This window comes from Callithrix jacchus, chromosome 13, assembly GCF_049354715.1.
Source record: "Callithrix jacchus isolate 240 chromosome 13, calJac240_pri, whole genome shotgun sequence".
In the NCBI taxonomy this organism is placed as follows: domain Eukaryota; kingdom Metazoa; phylum Chordata; class Mammalia; order Primates; family Cebidae; genus Callithrix; species Callithrix jacchus.
This window is the reverse complement of record NC_133514.1, coordinates 7,476,294-7,499,910: the sequence shown is the minus strand read 5'-3', so window position 1 is coordinate 7,499,910 and position 23,617 is coordinate 7,476,294. Positions and strand designations below refer to the sequence as shown.

General features: G+C 39.0%; 1 protein-coding gene across 3 annotated transcripts in view; it reads left to right on the top strand.

The window, feature by feature from the left end:
- Positions 1 to 23,617, top strand: part of CSMD1 (CUB and Sushi multiple domains 1) — a 2,142,320-nt gene that overhangs the window by 352,564 nt on the left and 1,766,139 nt on the right. The gene's annotated exons all lie outside the window — the stretch shown is intronic.

The following is a 23,617-nucleotide window of genomic DNA, read 5'->3' as shown; positions in this document are numbered from 1 at the left end:
AAAGTTTAATTGTGTGTGTGGTGCTTCTTCATTCCCAAATTTTCCTCTTACTATAATGTCTAAACACAGTTACACAGTTGACCTATGTGTGTCAATGATATATTTATTCATCAAACTTTGCTAATACAGCAAAATTATATTATATATATATTATATATAACAACCCTGTAACTGTGTAGAAATTGTCAATTAATACAATCCTATTAAAAGATACTGATTGTTATTTATATATATTCTTGTCCCATCATGCTCCCTTCCTTCATCTCCATGCTGACATTGACATTCTGCAACTTCTGTTACCTAGGACTAACATATTATTTCATGCTAAAAGATTTTTGGATATAGGATTATTACAATGTAATGGTCTTATAAAAACAAAATTGATCTCAGTCTATATTTTGTTTTTAAATTAAACTTCTTATTTTGGGGACTTTTTTTTACATTCCCACGCAGTTGTAAACAATAATACAGAGAGATAGCCTGTATTCTTTGCTCAGTTTCCCCATGACAGCATCTTACAACATCACAACCAAAGTATTGAGATGAACAGAATTGAGATACAGCATATTTTTATTACTGCAAAGATGCTATTCCCAAATAGAGTTACATCCACGTTCCTCCTGGCCCCACCTCCTAACCCATAGCAATGTCTAATCTGTTCCCCATTTCTGTAATTTTGTCAGTTCAAGAATGTTATAAAAATCGAATCCCACAGCATGCAACCTTTGGGGATTGGCTTTGTATACTCAGCCTAGCTCTCTAAAGATGTAGCCAGTTTGTGGCATGTATCAGTCAGCGGTCTGTTTGTTGTTGTTGTTGTTTTATTGCTGAGTGTATTACATGTTATGGATGTAACATATCTCATTTAAGCCATTCACTCCTTAAAGACATCTGGGTCGTTTCACTTTTTGTCTACTCCAAATGATGCTGCTATAAAATTTCACATGCAGGCTTTTGTGTGAACATTATCACATCTCTAGGATAAATGCCTAGTAGTGCAATTAGTAGGTTGTACAATAGATGCAGGTTTTGTTTCTTAAAGAAACTGTCAAGTGTTTTCCAAGGTGGCTGTGTCATTTTGCATTTCAACCAGCAACGTATGGATGATACATTTTCTTCTCATGCCAACCAGTTTTTGATTTTATCATTTTTCTTTTAAGTTTAGCCATTATTAGAAGTGTGAAGTAATATCTCATTGTAGACTTAATTTGCATTTCCCTAATGGCTAATGATGTTGAGCACATTTTAACATGCTGTTTGCCATCTGCCTGTCTTCTTCAGTGACATGTCTTCATAATTTTTGCCCATTTTCTAATTGGATTGTTTGCTCTATGGTTGAATTTTAAGAGTTCTTTATAGATTCTGGATGCTGCTTTGTCAAATATGTGATTTTCAAATACGTTCTGCTCATCTGTAGCTTGTCTTTTGATTCCCTTTATAGGATTTTTCAAAGAGCAAATATTTTTAATTTTGCTGAACTATAATTTGTAGTATTTTTTTTTATAGATTGTGATTTTGGTGTCAATTATTTTAAATGTGTCAGCTCCTTTGCCTTTCCATATACATTTTAGAATAATCTTCTCTATGTCTACACAAAGTTGGAATAGGATTTGTAATTGAATTGCAATAAATCTGTGTGTTTTTTGGGGATCGTGATATCTTTACTATGTTTAGTCTTCCGACATGGTGTCTTGCCACTTATTTAAATGTGCTTAATAATTACTTTAGTGTTTTCTGGTTTTCAACACATCCTATATGTGTTTTGTTAGATTTCTACATAAGTATTTTTGAATGGCTTTAAACTGTATTGCATTTTTAACTTTTCTGTCCATGTTACAAACTTAACAAAAATTCCCATAACTCACTTACTAGTTATGGGAATTTTTTTGTGGATTTGTTGTGGTTTTCTACAAAGAACATTATGACATCTTTAAATATGGACAGTCTTATTTCTCACTTTTAGATTTCCATAACTTTTATTTCATGTCATTTTTCACTGGTTGAGAAGTCCCAATAATAAATTGATCCTTTCTTTTATCCAGTCTTAGGAGAAAATCATAGAGTCTTTCACTATTAAATATAATTATAGTTATCAATTGAGTAAATACTTTTTATCAGTTTGAGGAAATTATCCTTGATTCCTAGCTGTCAGAGTGTTTTGATCCTGAGTGGGTATGGAATTATGTCACATGCATTTTTTCCTTGATGGACATGATTTTTATGATTTATTTGACTTTTATTTTTTAGTGTGTTAATTTGGGAGGGTTACATAGATTAATTTAAAATTATTAAAATGAAATATCCATAATATTTCTAAGGCCTTGAGGAATCGCCACACTGTCTTCCACAATGGTTGAACTAATTTACACTCCCACCAACAGTGTAAAAGTATTCCTTTTTCTCCACATCCTCTCCAGCATCTGTTGTCCCCAGATTTTTTAATGATCGCCATTCTAACTGGCGTGAGGCACTGGGGTCTATTGGGGGGAAAAGGGGAAGGCCAGTGGGAGGGGGAGGTGGGGAGGGATAGCCTGGGGAGAAATGCCAAATGTGGGTGAAGGGGAGAAAGGAAGCAAAACAAACTGCCATGTGTGTACCTACGCAACTGTCTTACATGTTCTGCTCATGTACCCCAAAACCTAAACTGCAATAAAAAAATTAAAAAAAAAATCCATAATATAAAATTAAGCATTCTCAGGTGAACAAATCAGAGGCGTAAGTCCATTCATAACTTTGTATAATTACCACCTCCTTCTATATAAGAAACATTTTGTCATCCGAAGAGGAAACCCCATACCCATTATACAGTCACTCCCCAGTCCCCTGGGAAATAGCCTAGATGCTGGCAGTCACCAATCTGTTTTTTGTGTCTATGGATATAACTATTCTGGATATCTGACACTTGCGATATTGTACAATCTACGACCTTTTGTGTCTGGCTTCCTTCACTTAGCATAATGTTTTCAAGGTTCATCCATGCTGCAGCTTGGGTCAGTGATTCATTCTTCTTGTGGCTGAATGCTGTTCCCTTCCAGGTCTACACATTTTGTTTGTTGATTCTATTGTTTTTCTATTCTGCATTTTTAAATATATCTGCTCTAATTAATATTTCATTTTACCTGCTAGTTTGGAGTTTAGTTTCATCTTCTTTCTCTAATTCCTTCAGGTGTATAGTTAGGGTGTTAATTTGATCTTTTCTTCTTTTTTAACATTGGTATCTACAGCTATGCATTTCCTCTGAGCACTGTTTACGTGATTCCATATATATTTTTTGTATGTCCTTGTTTTCATGTGTCTCTAGGTATTTTTAATTTTCTCATGGAATTTCTTCTTTCACCCATTTTCTTATACTTAAATTTTTAAATGATTATTTTATTTGTATGTATTTGTGAAGTTTTCTGATTTCCTTCCGTTATTGATTTAAAATTTTATTCCATTCTGATTAGAGAAGATGCTTTGTATTATTTCAGTCTTGTTCATTTATTTAGACTTGTCTGTGGTCTAACATATGGTTTACCCAAGATAAAGGACCGTGTGTACTTGTGAAGAATGTGCATTCAGCTGTTCTTGGATATAGGTGGCTACACATATCTATTATGTCCAGCTGGCTTACCATGTTTGTGAAGTCATCAGTTTCTACACTGATCTTCTGTCTAGGTGATCTATTTATTATTAATAACAGAGTACTGAAGTCTCCAACTATTATTGTATAACTGACTCTTTCTCCTTTAATTCTCTCAATTCTTGTTTTATATTCTGGGACTCATTCACGTTTATGACTGCCATGGCTTCTTGGCTAATTGAAACTTTTCTCAATATATAATATTCATCTTTGTATCATAATTTTTGAGTTAAAGTCTATTTTGTTTAATGTGGTGTAGTTATCCCAGTTCTCTTTGGTTACTATATTCATGGAATGTCTTTTTTTTCCAGTCTATTAGTTTCAACCTATTTGTGTCTTTGGAGCTAAAGAGAGTCTCTTGTGGAGAGTATCTAGTTCAGTCATGTCTGTTATTTTTTTAAACAATTTGTCAATCTCTGACTTTCACTTAGAGAGTTTAATATATTACACCAAAAGTAATTACTAATAAGGAAGGACTCGCTTTTGACATTTTGCTATTTGCTATTTACCTTATGTTATTTTTGTTCTTCATTTTGTCTACCGCTGCCTTGTTTCATGTTTAATTGTGTTTTTTGTTATATATTTAGTTTTGTAGTTACTATTCTCACTTCCCTCTCATTTCCTTTTGTGTATTGTTTTCAGTTATTGTCTTTGTGGTTACCATGGACATTCCAATTCACTTCCTAAAGTCGTAACAATTTAGTTTAATTTATATCAACTTAACTTCAATAACATAAAAGTTCTGCTCCTGTACAGCTCTGAACTCCCCACCCCAGCCCATGTTCATATGAGAACATAATATATCTTCATAAACTGTGTTGCCATTAACACAGGTTTGTGGTGACTCTTTTATCTATTTGTCTTTTAAATCATATAGAAAAAAAGGAGTTAGAAAACAAAAGTATAATCATAGTGACTTTTATATTTACCTATATAATGACTTATATTGTAATTTTAAATTTTTTAACGACACTTCATTACTTTTTTTTTTTTTTTTTTTTTTTTTTTTTTTTTTTGAGACGAAGTTTCACTTTTGTGACCCAGGCTGGAGTGCAATGACGCGATCTCAGCTCACCGCAACCTCCGCCTCCTGGATTCAGGCAATTCTCCTGCCTCAGCCTCCCGATTAATCCTCAGCTGGGATTACAGGCACGCGCCACCATGCCCAGATAATTTTTTGTATCTTTAGTAGAGACGGGGTCTCACCATGTTGACCAAGATGCTCTCGATCTCTTGACCTCATGATCCACCCGCCTTGGCCTCCCAAAGTGCTGGGATTACAGGCGTGAGCCACCGCGCCCGGCCACACTTCATTATTTTCTAAAGTCTTTTTATTTCATTGTGGATACCACCCATTAGCATTCATTGAAGCACCTCATTTTTTAAAATTTGTGTATATATTTATTTTGAATTCATTAATGTCTAATTTCTGAAACATAGTTTTGCTGAATCTAGAATAATGAGTTTGGTTGATAAGATTCTGTTTTTTGGTTTTGCTTTTTTGTATCAGTACTATAAAAATATTCTCCCACTTGCTTCTGACCCCTAGGAATTTTTAATGAGAAATTTGCAGGTGCTCATTCTTAGGATTCCCTGTATATAATAAGTTACTTCTGTTTTGCCACATTTAAAATTCAGTCTTTGCTTTGTCTTTCAAGATTTTATGAAAATATGTCCCAGTGTGGATCTCTTTGAGTTTATCCTTCCTGCAGGTATCTGAGTTTCTTGAATATGTTGATTTATTTTGGCTAGTGAATTTTGGAAATTTTCAATCATTATTTCTTCAAATACTATTTCTACTGCTTTCTCCTCTCCTTTTAGATTTTTTATTAAGCATATATTGCTATGTTAGATGGTGTCCCACATGTTTCTTAGACTTTGTTTAGGTTTTTTTCCTTCTTTTTTCTTCATACTGTATATTTTTCTTCATACTCAATATTTTCAATTTTCTTAAGTTTGCTGATTCTTACTTCTACCTGCTTTAACCAACTTTTGAAACCTTCTAGTGAGTTTATAGCATCAGTTATTTTACTTTTTATTTTCAGAGTTTGTTTGTTCTCATAACACCTATATCTATAGTGATATTTTCTGCTTCTTCAGATGTCATTCTCCTGGTTTCCTAAACGTTCTTGTCTATAGGTGCCTTTAGCTATTTACATGTAATTTAAATAGTGGCTTTAAGACTTTCTACTAACTTCAATGTCTGTGCTTTTTAGATAGAGTTTCTTTTCATTTCTTCTGTGAGTGGGTCATACTTTCTTTTTTAAAAAAATGTTTTATACTTTTTTGAAAACTGGCCATGTTTAATATATAATGTGGTAACTGTGGAAATTAATTTTATTTATTCACTTCAGAAATTGTTTTATTGCTGTAGTTATTGAATTAAATACTTTAAAAAACAATTTTTATAAGGTTTATATTCTTTTTTATGTTCTTTCAAATCTGTCCCTTTAACTTATGTTTAATCAGTGTTTTGACAGAAATTTCCTTGAATGTCAAGAGTGAGTGAGAGAGGGAGAGAGAGAGACAGAGACACAGAGAGAGGGGAAGGAGCATGAATAAGAAAGAATGAGAGAGGCAGAAAGAAAATAAAAACAAGCACGGAAAATACGCTTTTAGTCTGCTGGTGAACACTTTCTGTGCTGGGCACTACTTCGGTACTTCCCTATGCTTTCTACAACTCTGTATTAGTTTTTACTCCATGTTTGCACTGAAACTAACAATCAACCGGGTGTGAAAGGTTGGATAAAGTATGAGGTCTTTTCTGAGAGTGCATTCTGCCCTGGGCATATGTGTGACTTTCTAAGTTTCCCACTATGCAAGGATGCTTTTATATCCAGAAGAAAATCTGTGTCCAGCTTGTCTTTGCAGCTTTTGGTACTGCGTTCTCTCCGTGGTGATCTTTTGTATCCTTGGGGGCTACATGTGCAGGTTTGTTACATGGGTATACTGTGTAATATTGAGGCTTGGGGTAAATTGATTTTGTCACCCAGTTTGTGAGCTAGAACCCAACAGGTAGCTTTTCAACCTTTGCCCACTTTCAAGCAAATCATTATTTGTTGCCAGCCTGTGTATATGGAAGGGACTCAAAAAATAACCTTCTTCTCTAAGTTATGAATGCATTGAGAATCAAGGAACAGGTGTAAGACCCCTGGAAACCAACCGATGAAACAAAACTTATTACAATCTAAGATAATTTCAACCATTTTAGTTGATATCTACAGCCATGTGAACTTCATAATATGAAACTCTAGATTAGAGCAACATCCGCCATTCCTCCCCCTCTAAGCTCCACTGTGCCCCTAAGAAATCACGGGGTATTCTCATTGCCTGATACTTCACTTCCAGGGCGGAGAGAGAAGGGATTCATGCTCCAAGTTTCTGCTTTCCTTTTCCAAACTCGCTCCTCGAATCATCCACTCTGCTGTCCCGGAATAGAGTGCATCAGAGGGGCGGAGACTGAGGAGGGAAATTACACTACTAGAGTCTCCTCCGCATAGAAAGCAAAACATCTCTGCACCATTTATATCCTTTCCATTATAAATCTATATTTATTTGAGATTTGCCTGAACTGCTGTTCAAACTGAATTACTGAGAAATATTTTAGACATATTGAGATTTCTAGATCCAGGCTAGTCCAGAAGCATAGTTCAAATATGAGACAACAGAAAAGGCAATTGACAAATAAGAATTACAGCAAATGCGTGGAACATAACATTGGCCCCCGTTTGCACATGGAAAGAAAAAAGCTGCTGAGCCATTTTGGGGCTTAGAGAAGTTACATTTGAACTTGGAAAACTGGATTCAAGTCAGGTTCACAACCTATGCTTGAATTGAATGTAATCATGAGTAAATGCAACCAGTTCAATCCTAAAATATCCTCTGTGATATTATACTTTGGTGAAGAAAAAAAAATGGCTACTGAGATGTTTTGTATGAATAACATTATGAAAAATGCATGTCTTCTTTAGGATCCCAAAAGCATGGCACTTGATAAAACATCAGTTATTTGCAAATGCCTCCATTCAAATTCAAAATAATATCTACTGCACTTTGGAGTTCCAACCAAATGTGTTTGAGTACAATTTTCTTCCAACATTTCCTTTCTACCATTTGTGTTATGCTTATTTTCAGCCTAGGGCAACTTAAGTCCTGGGGTTCACATTGAGATCAGGAACCCCTGCCGTTGTCTGTCTGTCACTGAGTGGCTGTGGGACTATTTTTATGCATGTCATAAATCACAGAACTTTCCATTTTGAAACAAATAGGGATGATAGTGAGCATGGGTTTCTAAAAACCTATTTTAGCAAGTCTGATGTCTGTAAGTCTTTGCTTCATTTGAAAGGCAGATTTTAGCCTGGAAAGGAAAAAAAAAACATGACAGACAAGTTACTCTTGTGAATTAAACAATTACAAGAATTTTTGTTAATAACAGAAAGATATATTTCAGTGTTTCTCCTGCAGCATGGAAAAATAGCCATGATCTACGATCAGAGTCTACCTAAACGTTTAATGTGGTTGTGCGTGCTTAGTGATGATCACCTTTTTAATCTACGAAAATCTGGCATTTATCTACTTGGGAAGTATGTAGATCAAATCACCTCTTTACAGGAGCCAGATTTTTATAGATGAAAACTCATTTCATCGAGCTCTAAAATTGCCTCCTGCTGTGACCAGTCACATCACGCAACATCTAAGGGTCTGCTTTGTCACGTTTTACTAAATGGGCTGAATTTGTGGCTGGGAAACAGACAATGAGCTCTGTCTTTCATTAACACATCCTCTAGACCAGAAGTCCCCAAGTCCTGGGCATCCGTGGCCTGTCAGGAACAAGACCATACAGGAAGTAAGCAGCCGGTGAGCAGGTGAAGCTGTGTCTGTATTTACAGGCACTCCTGTCACTCACGTTACCTGAACCCCACCTCCTTCACAACAGCTACAGCACCGGATTTTCAGAGGAGCATGAACCCTATTGGGAAGTGAGCATACGAGGAATCTAATTCGCACACACCTTATGAGAATCTAATGCCCCAAACTATTCCCCCACACCCTTCAAGGAAAAATGATCTTCCAAAATCTGGTCCTTGGTGCTCTAGATCTTGTCACTGCACTTGAGATTGTCCTAATAGCTGAATCTAGGGCGACTCTGTCTCGGCCAGCTCAGCATAGTGGTTCTTTCTGGTAGGCTACAGGCACTGGCCCTGCCTGGCCATTTCAGTGGCAATTCCCACTTCCTCCCAAAGCAGAATGAAACAGACAAAAAGTCAGAATGGAAGTCTCATATGTTTATTTCAAAAGACCTTCACCAATGCTAATACATTAGACTAAGGAAAAATGTCAAATGTCTCTTCACAGTTGTTCCTGGTCTCGAAGTATAAATGAGCCTGGACTTCTATTCTGACATGACTTTCTCCAATCCCCTCCTTTGATTTTGATGGTTCTTTTGAAGACTCCTATTTAATGCAATCCCTCAATGCTTTATAATTGGGAATGGAATTTACTGCTTCTTCCCTTGCCTCTCCTAATCTCCTTTATTATTAATTTAATTGGAAAACATGGTGTTAAAGAATGGACAATTCAAGTACTTCCCAACTCAATCATGGTTCATATATATCTTAGAGGAAACTTGAGACTTAGAGATTTTTCTAATTGAGTCTCCTTTCATTATACTTTAGGGAGCTAGACCCAGAGGCTTGAGCTGAATTTCTCACTATCAGGTCCCTAAATCATGCTGGCACATGAAAGATAACCTAACGTCCCTCTCTAACTTGCAGATGGGATTCTTGCCCTTTAATTCCAGTGAGCTCTCTGTTTCGTTCAGTGAATCAAATTGGGTCCCCCCACTAATAATAGAGCTTACCCATTAAATACAGATGGACAGTAGGTATGTGTGTTTAATTCTAAATAGATGTGTGAATTCGTGTGTCATGTTGAAATAATAATGACAGAATATCATCACATACTTGGCAGAAATTAAAGTAGTAAGAATTTCCCCAGAAGATGTATAAGAATCTTATAAGGATATTAACCATGTGTACCTCATTTTATAGCTGGATATTAAGGAATAATTTAGTCCTTGAGTATAAATAGTAAATTATGACTCTGAGTAGAGAAACCACTGAACTTTCATTTTTCTTCTGTAATCCACTGTGAACTTTGTTTAATTCCTCCCCCCATACATAACTATAATCAAGCTACATGAAAAAAATATATAATTGATGCTAGCTGAAGATGCAGAGAAACAGTACAGCAGTTGAGGGATGCATTGTTTGAGTTGATCTATTTGAATATTTAATACTATTAAAGGTTGATGTTATCAACACTTTTTTCGGGAAATACCAAATCTTTAACATTTGATAATTTCTAAAATGCTTTTTATTATTAAACTGTCCTCTTGCTACATGCCAGGTGTTCAGTATTCTTTTTTTGTTTGTTTGTTTGTTTTCTGTGAAACAGAGTCTCATTCTGTCACCTGGGTTGGAGAGCAGTGGTGTGATCGTGGCTCACTGTGACGTCCATCTTCCCGGTTCAAGCGATTCTCCTGCCCCAGCCTCCTGAGTAGCTGAGATTACAGGCATCTGCCACCACACCTGGCTAGTTTTTGTATTTTTTTTAGAGACGGGGTTTCACCATGTTGGTCAGGCTGGTCTCCAACTCCTGACCTCATGATCCACCTGCCTCGGCCTCCCAAAGTGCTGGGATTACAGGCGTGATATTCTTAATTTTATAGACATTTGATGTTAGGGAATTTGGTACATTAATTTGGTTTTTCTCAGTTGAAACTGTCGTACTCATTTTAGCCTGAGCTTTTTGCTGCCATCACTTGGCATCATGTTATAAATTCCTGAGACATCTCCGCCAGCTCAAAAAGTTTCGATCCTTTGCACAGCTCTGATCAGTGAGCACTGCAAATGGTCCCATGTCTCTACGTCAATATTCCTTCTTGTTATAGATATTTAAGTTATGAGTATAAGCTTCTGGTTCATTTGTAATGGTAAAAGCAAGGCAAATTAGATTAGTATCATCCTGCCAAATGGATCAGCACTTCTGTTCACATTCTTTACCTAGGCAACAAGCTATTTCTCCTCCTTGGTCTTCTTTCTACTCTGCAGCCTTGGAAGCAAAACGTGGGTAAAATGAAGAAGAATAGAATCTAGATAAAACTGAATAACCAGGCTTAAGTAGGAGAAAACATATTTTATGCTCTCCAATCTCTAATTGGAAATCAGTAAAATAAAACCACACATAGAATCAGCTACAGGCTGTGTCTTTTTTTTAAAACTCAAGGCCGCAGACTTAAAGGACTGTCAGTTCCTTTTTGCCAAAATACTTTCTGCAGTGAATCCTAATCCTCCATGGAATTTGAATATTATGCATTATTTCCTCAGAAACATCACAAAACCAAGCTAAAACAAGAGGCAGAAGCCTGGGCTTTGATTTCTTGCCCACAGCTTAGGAGCAAGTTAAAAGTTGAAAGTCCACAAATATGGATGTAGAAATTTAGCTGAAGATGAATCACAGTGGCATATCCATTAATGGAGCTATTGTTTCCATTGATATTTTTATGACTATTTGGTGTCTTCCGCATATTCAGACATAAGTCTATCTTATCCTAGACATGAGAAATTCTTATATCGATCAAATTCTCCACAGTCTTATGTTCAGGGCAGCTGTGTCATCTGTGTGAATGACAGTCTGGTGTTGTGCACAAGCAGTATATCAACAAGTGAGTCCCCCAGTTGTACACCTGCAAATGTTATTGAAATCACCTGCAAATGTTATTGAAATCCCAAACCCGTTTTATTTGTTAAGAACATAATTCATATAGCAGTATGAGGTGAAAATATTTATGAAATAAAAAATTGTAAAGATAAACATTATTATTACTTTCTGAAATGCCCACCCAAATAGAGACAAAGAAACAGATTTTAGCCTTTGGCTCAGATACACAGAAACATTAAAAAAAAAAATTTTTTTTTTTTTTTTTTTTTTGCCAATTACGTAGTTTCATGGCTTCTTATAAAGAGGAGCAGAAGAATTCTTAAAATTCAGAAATTGGCCTTTGCCTTTGTAGTGCAATTTTTAGAAGCATTCTTTTCAGAAAATGACAGAAAAAATGCCGTGTCATTTCTAAATTGCTGCAGGAGAGGTTGAGCACAGGTGTTGAAGTCCTACTAACATGAGTTTAAACTTCTGGTTTCTTTGCTTTGTATGTGTGACTTTGAAAACAAATCACTCAAACTCTGTAGTTTTCTCATCAGTGAAATAGGAATGATAATGCCTGTCTTTCAAGATCATTTGCGATGATTAAAATAGGAAAGCAACTTGCCTTATAATAGGTATTCTGTCGACATTCACGGTCATTACTGGTCATTACTGTAGGTAGTAATAATATCCTTTATCAGACACAACAGTCACTCCAGCTCCCTTGCTTCCATAGACCAAATGTTTACTGTGTGCTGGGCACTGTGCTTGGCATCTGTGATGTGGGCATCAGTAGATTATGATAAAGGTATCTGCCCTCATAGGGCTTCTAGTCTAGAGCTTCTCTATCTTTATGAGAAGATTACAGCAAATATTGACAGGTGCATCAGTGATGACTCATTTATTTCTAGAACATTAGCAGATACAGCAATTGAAGCCTAAAAGAAGAGTTTTTAGGGCCAAAGGGATTAGATAACTGCAGTGTAGGTGAGTTTACGGAACATGCTACTCCAGGGCCCTGGAATACTGGACACCCATACCCAGGAAGTGCTGGATTAATGCAGACTGAAATCAATTTAGGTATATGGGGAAGCAGCTCTTATCCTTGACGACGTTGTTACTGTGGTGGGTATGCCTACCTCCCCACCAACCATTAACACACATTTACCAGACAAGAGGTGGGGTACCATCAGCCGACAACTGACGTCTCAACTGCAGCACAATGGAGGCTATTTCTGAGCCCTCATCTCCACACATCCTCTTCCTAAATTCACAAAGATGCTTTGGAAAAGAACAATTGTAAGTGTCAAAAATCTCCTAAAAGATGACACATGGTTGTCTATGAAATCAGCAGTGTAAATGGTGAGATGCATTGTGATTTTATCCATGCAGCCACTGTACAAAAAATTATTTTTTGTACAGACAGACACTAAACCCAAATATAAATTATAACACCATTTCCTTAAGACAGAAAGCAGGCTAGTATGGTGTGTGTGTGTGTGTGTGTGTGTGTGTGTGTGTGTGTGTGTGTATGCATATGCATTTGTGCATGTGTAGTGTGTGTAAGGAAGATCTCTCTATTTCATGCCGCCATGTGTGGACTGAACCCCACACACCAGGTCCTGTTAAGGGGTGGCAGGGTGAGGAGAGGGAGCTTAGAGAACAGATCAATAGGCAAAGCAAACCGCCATGGCACACGTTTACCTATGTAACAAACCTGCAGGTTCTGCACATGTATCTTGATTTTTGTTAGAAGAAATAAAGAAAAGAGAAACAGCAAACTAGCAGGAGAAGCAATAAACTGGCACTTGCGAGACTCTGGGAGTCACCCATGGCCTGATGGTCTATTTGTCCAAGAAGATGGGTGGGTACCCCTTTGTGTGTTGGAGATGATGGGTAGGCACCCCTTTGTGTGTTGGAGATGATGGGTAGGCACCCCTTTGTGTGTTGGAGATGATGGGTGGGCACCCCTTTGTGTGTTGGAGATGATGGGTGGGCACCCCTTTGTGTGTTGGAGATGATGGGTGGGCACCCCTTTGTGTGTTGGAGATGATGGGTGGGCACCCCTTTGTGTGTTGGAGATGGGTGGGCACCCCTTTGTGTGTTGGAGATGGGTAGGCACCCCTTTGTGTGTTGGAGATGATGGGTTGGCACCCCTTTGTGTGTTGGAGATGATGAGTAGGCACCCCTTTGTGTGTTGGAGATGATGGGTAGGCACCCCTTTGTGTGTTGGAGATGATGGGTGGGCACCCCTTTGTGTGTTGGAGATGATGGGTGGGCATCCCTTTGTGTGTTGGAGATGATGGGTGGGCACCCCTTTGTGTGTTAGAGATGATGGGTAGGCACCCCTTTGTGTGTTGGAGATGGGTGGGCACCCCTTTGTGTGTTGGAGATGATGGGTGGGCACCCCTTTGTGTGTTGGAGATGATGGGTAGGCACCCCTTTGTGTGTTGGAGATGGGTGGGCACCCCTTTGTGTGTTGGAGATGGGTGGGCACCCCTTTGTGTGTTGGAGATGGGTAGGCACCCCTTTGTGTGTTGGAGATGATGGGTGGGCACCCCTTTGTGTGTTGGAGATGATGGGTAGGCACCCCTTTGTGTGTTGGAGATGGGTGGGCACCCCTTTGTGTGTTGGAGATGGGTAGGCACCCCTTTGTGTGTTGGAGATGATGGGTGGGCACCCCTTTGTGTGTTGGAGATGATGGGTAGGCACCCCTTTGTGTGTTGGAGATGGGTGGGCACCCCTTTGTGTGTTGGAGATGGGTAGGCACCCCTTTGTGTGTTGGAGATGATGGGTGGGCACCCCTTTGTGTGTTGGAGGTGATGGGTAGGCACCCCTTTGTGTGTTGGAGATGGGTGGGCACCCCTTTGTGTGTTGGAGATGGGTAGGTACCCCTTTGTGTGTTGGAGATGGGTGGGCACCCCTTTGTGTGTTGGAGATGGGTGGGCACCCCTTTGTGTGTTGGAGATGATGGGTAGGCACCCCTTTGTGTGTTGGAGATGATGGGTGGGCACCCCTTTGTGTGTTGGAGATGATGGGTGGGCACCCCTTTGTGTGTTGGAGATGATGGGTGGGCACCCCTTTGTGTGTTGGAGATGATGGGTAGGCACCCCTTTGTGTGTTTTGTAAATTTAAATTGGTTTGTTGGAGATGAGTTCCTTCACATTAAACATATAAAACACCTGTTAAGAATTGACTTGGCTGCCATCTCGGCCTCACTTTGGATGGTCTAGAGGAGGGCCATGTGGGCACCTTGGCTGTTAGTCTGTTGCTGGGTCCACACCTCGGGAGGGAAAAAATGCGTTGCTCATTTATATTTCATTTTATTTTTTATTTTATTTTATTTTGAGACAGAGTTTTGCTCTTGTTACCCAGGCTGGAGTACAATGGCGCGATCTCGGCTCACCGCAACCTCTGCCTCCTGGGTTCTAGCAATTCTCCTGCCTCAGCCTCCCGAATAGCTGAAACTACAGGCTGTGCCACCATGCCCAGCTAATTTTTGTATTTTTAGTAGAGACGGTGTTTCACCTTGTTGACCAGGATGGTCTCGATCTCTTGATGTCGTGATCCACCCTCCTCGGCCTCCCGAAGTGCTGGGATTATAGGCATGAGCCACCGCACCCGTCTTTATATCTCATTTAAAAAATGTGTTTACTAATGTTGATAAGATTTAAAAATATCTGCTCATGATTTGTCATGATTCAGGTCTCCATATCTGTATAATTTTCATAACAAAGCCCTCAAGTTATATTCTTCTTTACTGTCTGTCCTCTCAGAGAGCTTCTGTTAGCTTCAAACTTCAGCTATAATCAAAGATCTCAGGGTTTTAGTATGACTTTTTAACATTTCAGTTTCTCCTGGGAGGTAAACTCTACTAAACAATAAAATAGAGCATAGTAGTATTGCAGTTTTAAAAATAGGTCTTTTTGACACAGAAATCATTCTCCATTGTTGAGGAAAGACAGACTGTGACACTTGTACATATACATAGAAAGAATTTGTATATCCAAACACCCAGAAATCAGCAAACTAGTAGTTTTATCTTAGTGAATAATGCTGAATTGATCCTATAGCATCCCAGTTAAACTACATCAATTAACATCTCAGATTTTAAATGTTCTACTTAGAAAAACATTTTACTGCCTCTGTCCACTGCCACTACCTTGAGACACTGGGGCTTCTTCTGGCTTTTCCCATGTTAAAGCAAGAGTATAACATAACATGATTTCAAATGTAGGTGACAACTCAATGCTGCTCATCCAAGGTGATGTGTCCTCACTGGGAATTTCATTAAAAGATAAAGAAATAACTGACATACAATTTAAAATATTAGTTCTGAAAAAAAAGAAAAATCAAATAAAAATATGAGTTCTACCATGTATGGAGGGAGGTAACTCTCTTCACTGACAATGTGTGGTATGTTTCCATAAGAAAAGTGGCACTCACATCAGAATAACTTACTGAAGTTATTATTGAAATATAAACCCAAGTCTCTGAAGCAAAGACTCAGATTTGGGCTGTCACTTGTTTCAGGCACAGAATCATTTGTATCTAAAATATCCATGTGAGAGCTGGGAATCCTGAATAAAACAGCGCTTGTTGTTTTGGTTTGGTTTGGTTGGCCAGGAGTACCAACAACTTTATCACTCACAATCTCTAAAGTCTTATTATTTGGCCTTGCAGTCCTCATATTTTAAGTATGGTGTTATGAGTGGAGGAGCACAGGCAGGCGTGGGGTGCCATGAAGGTTCCCTGTGAAAAATTCCATGTCCCGGAATCTAAAGGGCAACGGGATAAAGCCAGGCACAGGGAAAATCCCACTCATCATCTTTCAGGTGAAATTGTCTTGCGATCAGGAGGCCCTCTCGCTGACTGTTCCTTTGTAAGAAGGGCAGTAGTGATCTTTCTTCTTTCCTGTGTCTACCCCTGCTTCCAACCTTCCACATGCCTTTTCGCCAGTCACTACAATTACTGTGCAAAATAGGCAGCCTCGCCACCCCACATCTGCGGTGACTGGGACTCATATCCATGAGGCGACATGTTCAACGCTTAATGCTCCATGCTGGAAATTAATCACATTTTAGATTTGTTTGATCCGGAGCCCAGTGTTTTTTTGCCCCTGCACTACGCCTGCTGTCTTGGCAATTTGTCTTTTCAGAGTGGGTAGATGTTGAATGACTTTATTACCATTAATGCAACACTTTCTCAGTGGGTGGAAACATTACAGTGCTGGAGTTAACTAAAGCTCCCTCCCTTGGGGGCAGTAGCAAAGGGAACAATATTGACATCATATCCATGAGATTCCAGATCTGACTCATGGCAGCCTCGCCTGGCCCTGAATGATGACCGGTGTCTAGAAGGGAACAGGAGAGATGCTAGTGTCCATAGGAATCACATGTAGGAGAAAAATTACTTCCCATAAAGCAGGGAATGTTTAAATTAGTCTAAGGAGCCTTTGACAATCAGCCTGCTGAACAGGATTTAGACAGTAGCGACTCTGCTTTTGGAATTAAAATAACACCTGAATCCTAATGTTTTAAGTAATCGCTGAGCAGAGCATGGATTTACAGTTCTTTTAAGTACCACGACTTCCCCTGCTTCCATATGACTGTACACATCGATTTACTTTGTCCCACCACCTCTGCCTCCCACACAGGCACCCGAGCTCACCCACAGGCTTCAATAATTGAGTATCAAGTAGCAGATGCCATTCTAGAAATGGGCCTATAAACAAGGTAATCATTGTCTTCACTCTTGGAAAGTTTACATTTTAGTATAGAAACAGATAATCAATGACTAAGCTTGCAAATAGGATATTTTCACAAAGTTATAAAGGCTACAAGGAGATAAAATAGAGTGTAGGGGCCAGGTATGGTGACTCATGCCTGTAATCCCTGTACTTTGGGAGGCCCAGGCGGGCAGATCACCTGAGGTCAGGAGTTCGAGACCAGCCTGGCCAACATGGTCAAACCCCGGCTCTTCTAAAAATATAAATATTAGCCTCGTGTGGTGGTGTGCTCTGTAATCCCAGCTACTTTGGAGGTTGAGGCAGGAGAATCACTTGAACATGGGAGGCAAAGTTTGCAGTGAGCCAAGATTGTGCCACTGCACTTCAGCCTGGTGACAGAACAAGACTGTCTCAAAGAAGGAAAACAGGGTGTCAGGCAGCATGTAATGTTGGAAGAGTGTTGCTCATTGAGATGTGAGCGTCTGGAAAGATGATACTGCACTGAGACCTGCATGAGGAGGTGTCAGCTGAAAAACTCTGGGCAAAGCTCATCACAGGCAGCTGGAGGCACATGTGCAAAAGGCCTGGGGTCAGAACAGGTGTGATGTGTTCAAGCAAGGAAGTGGTTACACTGACCAGTGAAGACTTCCATTTTCCCTTTTGCACAATGCAAACTGGGCACTCCTGGTTCATTTTCAGTGGAAGATCTCCCTTTGAGGCCTTGCTCATGGGCAAAGGATCCCACAGGGAGAAACCGATTCCTTGACTATCTTTCAGCCACGGTGCCTCTGGCTTTTTTACTCTTCTTTGCTCATGTAGGGAGTAATCTCCCCTAAGTGTTTGGGATTAAAACCCAACCAACTACCCTAAGGCACTCAGCTGGAGGGGCTGATCTCAGCTGTTCAGGGTGCTCTGAGAAATGTCAGGCTTTGAAAGTTTCCTTCAGGCCATGCTGTTTCAGCAAAACGCCTGAAGACTTTAATTTTGAAAACCTTTAATCACAGTCCCTGGAAGGATGCTTTAAGTCTTGGTCCTTCCACAATTAATTATGTTCCCCATAATGCAGACCCTGGAATAACCAGTGAAACTCTAGAAGATAATGCAGAATTTATAATGCGTGTTTCATTTGTTTACCCTTTTGAACAGTGCTTATCTGATCAGGGAAACTTTCACTTCCTTCATCGAAATCTGAGGCCTCCCTACTTGAAATTGCAGAGTCATTTAGAAGTCTGTCCTACTCCTTAGCTCTTAAAGAAAATAAAAAAATTCATGGAAGATCGCAATGGACCATTTTTTGTTTTTGACTTGAGAGTTGCTTAATAGCTCCATCCAATAGGAGTAAGGCAATGTTTAGTCTTGCAGAAAAGCCGACAGGCGTACAACATAATTTGACCACAAATATGTCAGAATGAAAGACACTTTGAAGGTCAAAAATCTGGCTGTCAAAAAGTAATCAAATTCTCATTTACATAGTAATTTACATAGACATGAAAACCATAAATTGCCATTTTCGCAAAATGGATTTAGCAAAGGGATCGACACTGCCACTGAGTGTAATAAATATGTAAGGATTTTCCACCAATGATGTTGTTTTAAAAATGAGCCAATGTGGTGATCGGGGCTTGTTGCAAACGGGATAGAAACCACAAGGGCTGTTTTTGATGTTTATCTCCAATAAGACATACTGTTGAGATGATAATATAGCTTTTGCTAGGATTCTATTTTCATACAAATCTATATAGTCTTTCAAATGGTATCAGGCCCCAGAGTTGGAGACAATTATACACTGTCAAGTCTTCTCATTCCCAGACTGTTCCTGCGCAGCCCTGTCCATTATTTCTCAAATGACTTGTTTCCTTGTTGGTAGAATTCACTACAGAGTATCATTTCCCTGCATGGTTCTCTCCACATAGGGAAATTATTCTGAAATCACAAAATCCAATCACATGTCAAAATATCTCTGATGGCCAAACATTTGCTCTCAGACATAGGTTTTGAATAGCAACACTATTCCCTCATCATAAAGCATTACCCAAGTAATTAACAGCTAGAAAAGCAAAGGCTAAGCCACAGCCTACTTCAAAGGCTGTGCAAGAATTAAATGAGGTAGTACAACAGGTTTGGCACACCAGTTTTTAAATATCATGTCTACCTCCACTACTCTTGGAGAACCACCATCCAGCCCAGGATTGAGAGAGACAGCAGTTTCACCTAGGTGTGAAACTAGGAACGTGTGTGTTTATCATTTATGTTCACTCCTCAAATGCTCACAGTGAATCAGTTTGGATCACAGATGAATCATCTCAGCTGCTACCTTCTTCTAGGAAAAGTATGTACCACAGCTATAGAGCACCCCAAATTACAGAGCAAGAGCCCAGAAGAGGAGCCGACTGTGTGTGGGGGGCATTCATAGCAGTAGGGTTAGTTCATCTCAGAAATGATGAGGGCATGGGGCCATTTTCTCAGCTGGGTGTTTCTGAGACAGACTTTGCAAGTAGAAAATTGTTGTGGGACACAGTGAGCCCTGCCTTTACTGGAATGTTTTCCAGCCTCCAGAAGGGTACTGCTGTATAACCAGCCATCAGCTCCATGGCTCACCAGGGCCCAGGGCAAGTCTTCCTGTAGGCTCCTTGCTGAGGAATTGCCCATCTTGCAGACCTGGACATTTGCAGGATAGAGAGGAGCACCTGCAAAGCTGAAAGAGAGCAAAATTCTGTAGTGCAACAGGCCGACCAGGTCACCTGCAAAGCGAGGCACATCCTAGATGATTTCTTACTGGCTCCTGGAGGACTGGCAGGTGTTGAATGCATATCCAGATTGTTCACGTATTGCATGCCAGGTAGTATGGCAGCATTAAGTGTGGATTAACAAAGCGTTCGGCAAAGTGATAGCAATTATCTTTCATAATCAGACGACGAGTGATGTTTATGTTTCTAAATGCTACTTAGTACTTCTAATTTTTTTCCCGTAATGGGCATTGATGAGTTTTAAAGAAGGGCAGAAGTTAGACTCCCTAAATATCAAGAGTTTCCAACTGTCTATTTCCTCACCATTTTATCTTGTAATTTAAGGTATTTACTGTGATATACATCAGGATTTGATCACCATGCTGAAGTCTGTAATGTACTGGGTTGTCGGCTTTGTTTGTTCATGGCGATATAACTGTTTAGTGAGACAGCTCTAGGCTTTGGTGTCAGAAGACCTTGATTCATTCCCAGAAGTCTTTGGACAACTCACTTCATTTACCCTTGTTCTTCCATCCTTGTAAAATCATGATATGCAGTTATTTAGATGGTCAGCAAAGATTATATGTAAAAATGTAGTTTGAAAATAGAACCTCGGTCCAACGGTAGAAGACAGAATTAAAAATGACTGAATTTAACTCTGCGTATTTAATGCTGTGGTATTGAGGAGTTACCTGTGGAGTAGAAATCTGCACCGAAAAAATAAATTAACTCTGTGATTCATCTATCTCTAACATTCTGCTGATTACTTAAGATATGAGCCAGATGTTTCATATGCTATTATTTAAGTGCCAGATGATTTAGATCCTAATTTCTTAAAATTATGGCATGTGTTCAGGTTTTTCATGGCAGTTTGTCTGAATTATAGCAGCAAAAACATATTTGTATGCACAGTGTTGCATGTATGTTTCTCTGTGATGTGTATTTTGGTATCCAGGCAATTACTGATGTGTATTTTGGTAGATGTGTAAATGCATGGATGGTAAAATACGCATCACAGATTGTGTTCATATGTATCTAAATATATGTAATTGAAATCAAACTTGAATATCACTGGGAAAAACATACGCATACATATATATTTCTTTTTTTTTTTAACCATTGCTATTGCCATTGATGTTGATATTTTATTGACTTCCAGTATCAGTTTATGGAGGAAAAAGGACATTACATTTTTTTGTTTTCCAATAATTGAGCTTTTAATCCCTGTAACATAACAAATTAATTTTAACTAAAAACACGGAAATTGCCAATTACTTTTTTGCCCTAAGGAAGCACAAATTACAAAGATACTTAAAAGAGATTCATGTTAAACAACATGTTGGAATATGATCACGTTTGCAGTATTTAAACATTTGTCCATTTAAAGTATTCCATTAAAATAATCCACTTGTTTGAAGCTGTACTTAAGGACAGGGTTTAAATCAAGTTTATATATACATCGTTTAAAAAGAAAACATGAAGAGAATATTTGCGCATACTCTATAGCAGGCAAGGGCCCATTAGAGTATCAGACCCAAGAGAGAGGAGTACTATATTGGTTTTAAATCTAGATTCTATGTGTTTGTGGGTTTTAGGGCATTCTGTTCTGTTCCACTGGCTATTTATCTAGGCTTACACCAATCAAACACTGTCTTAATTACTGTGGCTTTATCATAAGAGGCAGGATTAAGTCACTGACCAAATATGTCAGATTCTATCTTAGGGATACATACTTTAACAACGTCTTGGTTGATTTCAGTGGGCCGCCAAAGATGAGATTCACTCTGCTAACAACTTTTGAGCAGTTCCCAAAATTTCTAACTGGGGCTAAGGAACATCAGTGAGTGGATCCACTGTGACTCCTTCGGCACTGTACTGATTGGTACCCTAAATGCAGCCAAATGTTATTCCCTGAGGAAATCTTAGTATCTGTTAATGTGGTTCAACCTGATGGGTCTATAATAGTTACACTTTCCAGTTGATGTTTTTTCTGTCGAACTGATTTTTCTTTTTTCCAATTTATAATCAAGTCTTCACTTTCTGGTTTACTGTTAAGCAAGAATTGCTTGTAAAGCAGAAAAGCTATTTTCTTTAAAGACCTTTCAAAACCCCACAGCTTTAATATCTACTTGTTACAGTGTTATTTTTAGACTTAAATTTAGTGGAAAATGGGCTTCTTATTAGTTCTCTGGTTTTAAACTTATAAATCTCTTTCATTAAATCTTTTTATTAAGATTTAGCCAACTCCCACAGCATTTGATAATATTACTGTGAATGATTTGAGCTCACTGGGGTCTACTGTTCTAAAATACTTTTTAAGTATAAAATGTAGTTGAAAATAGTTTTCTGTTTGTACTTGAACAATAAAAGCTGAGATAATACTTGTGTTCAGGTACTCACACTACATGCCACAATCCAAGGACACCCCAGTCCCTTCAAAACTTTCTTAAAAATTTTAGTGTCAAAACATTTAAATACATTAAAAGCATGTTAGTGGTAAACAACCAGATAAAGAATGAAAGAAACACAGTTTTCAGGAGCTACTTAACACCTAACCTCAGACAAACGAAACGTCAGAAGGTTTGAGAAGCGTCATTCTGTTTCCTTAGAGGACGGTATTATTTACAGGCTCAATGGGTAGAGTGCGTTTGTGAGGACACACTTCCTACAATCTGTCTGCCCTGTTCTCAGCTTCTGCCCTTCTTCCTTCAGTTGGATTGGCCCACGCATGGCAATCACAGGTAGATTGTTACAGGTAACTGAGCGGAAAATTAAAGAAAAAAAAATTAACAGTCGCAGAGACCCAATTAGCATGTCACGGAAAGCTTGCATGTGGGAAGTAACGTGGGAAGGAAGGGCTGAAATAGGCAGATAGGGAATCACCGTGTAAAAGTAGGTGGATAAAGATCGGGAGTAGTGGAAATGAAATGCATGGGTGAGGTTGAGAAGGCAGGCATTTCGGTTTGTGTAGTGGTAAAAATAGAAGAGGCGGGTCAGGTGTGCAGCTGTTTCTAACGTCTCAGCGCTGCTCTTTCAGTGCACCGTTCTTGCCGGAAGCCTGGGGCCTGAAATCTACTCAAGGGTTCTGTTCTTTGGAACTACTGCAGAAGCCTGGGAATCGCCTGAGAAGTGCTTTGTTAGAATCAATACCACAAACTCTTTGGGGGCAGAGGCAGAATGAGATCAGTTCCTTAGACACTACTCAGTAGCTTGAAGGCGGCTTTGTGGCGCTCAATTGCTCTTCAGCCCTCATCATTTCCCACTGCCATGTCAATCTTGAATCGTAAGGGCGATCCCAATTCCACCTGCTGAAGGACGTTAGGACGGGAGGGCTGAGGAATGTGGGCTGTCCTGCAGAACTGCTTAGGGACGGCTGCAGAACTCACTGTGTGCATTTGAGCCTTTTCTGTCATTGGCCCCATCATTTTGCTCTGCATTTTCCTTTCGCCTCCACCTCGTAAGTCCTGCCTGCATAAGCGGGTAGGCATCGATAGTGAGGCTGTTGTGATGTTTCTCGTTTGCTGATCTGCTCTTCGATTTGAGCATCATTTAACTTACCTTGTTTTATGCCTTTTCTTTTCAACTTGATAAGCTTCCTTTACTCACATGTTATTCTTCTGCTCAGTAAGACATATGCCAACACAGGCACAAATCAATTATTGTCATATTAACCATGTTATTTTGTAACTATTCTTATTACCACATATTGCAGTTATGTGGCTATGCAAACTTGTGCATGTATATAGTTTTATAATGTTTATTTTATCTGTAACTTAGTTTCCACCAACAAAGAATTTTTGGAGGCTTGTCTTAAGCACGATCATATGTAGATAGTTG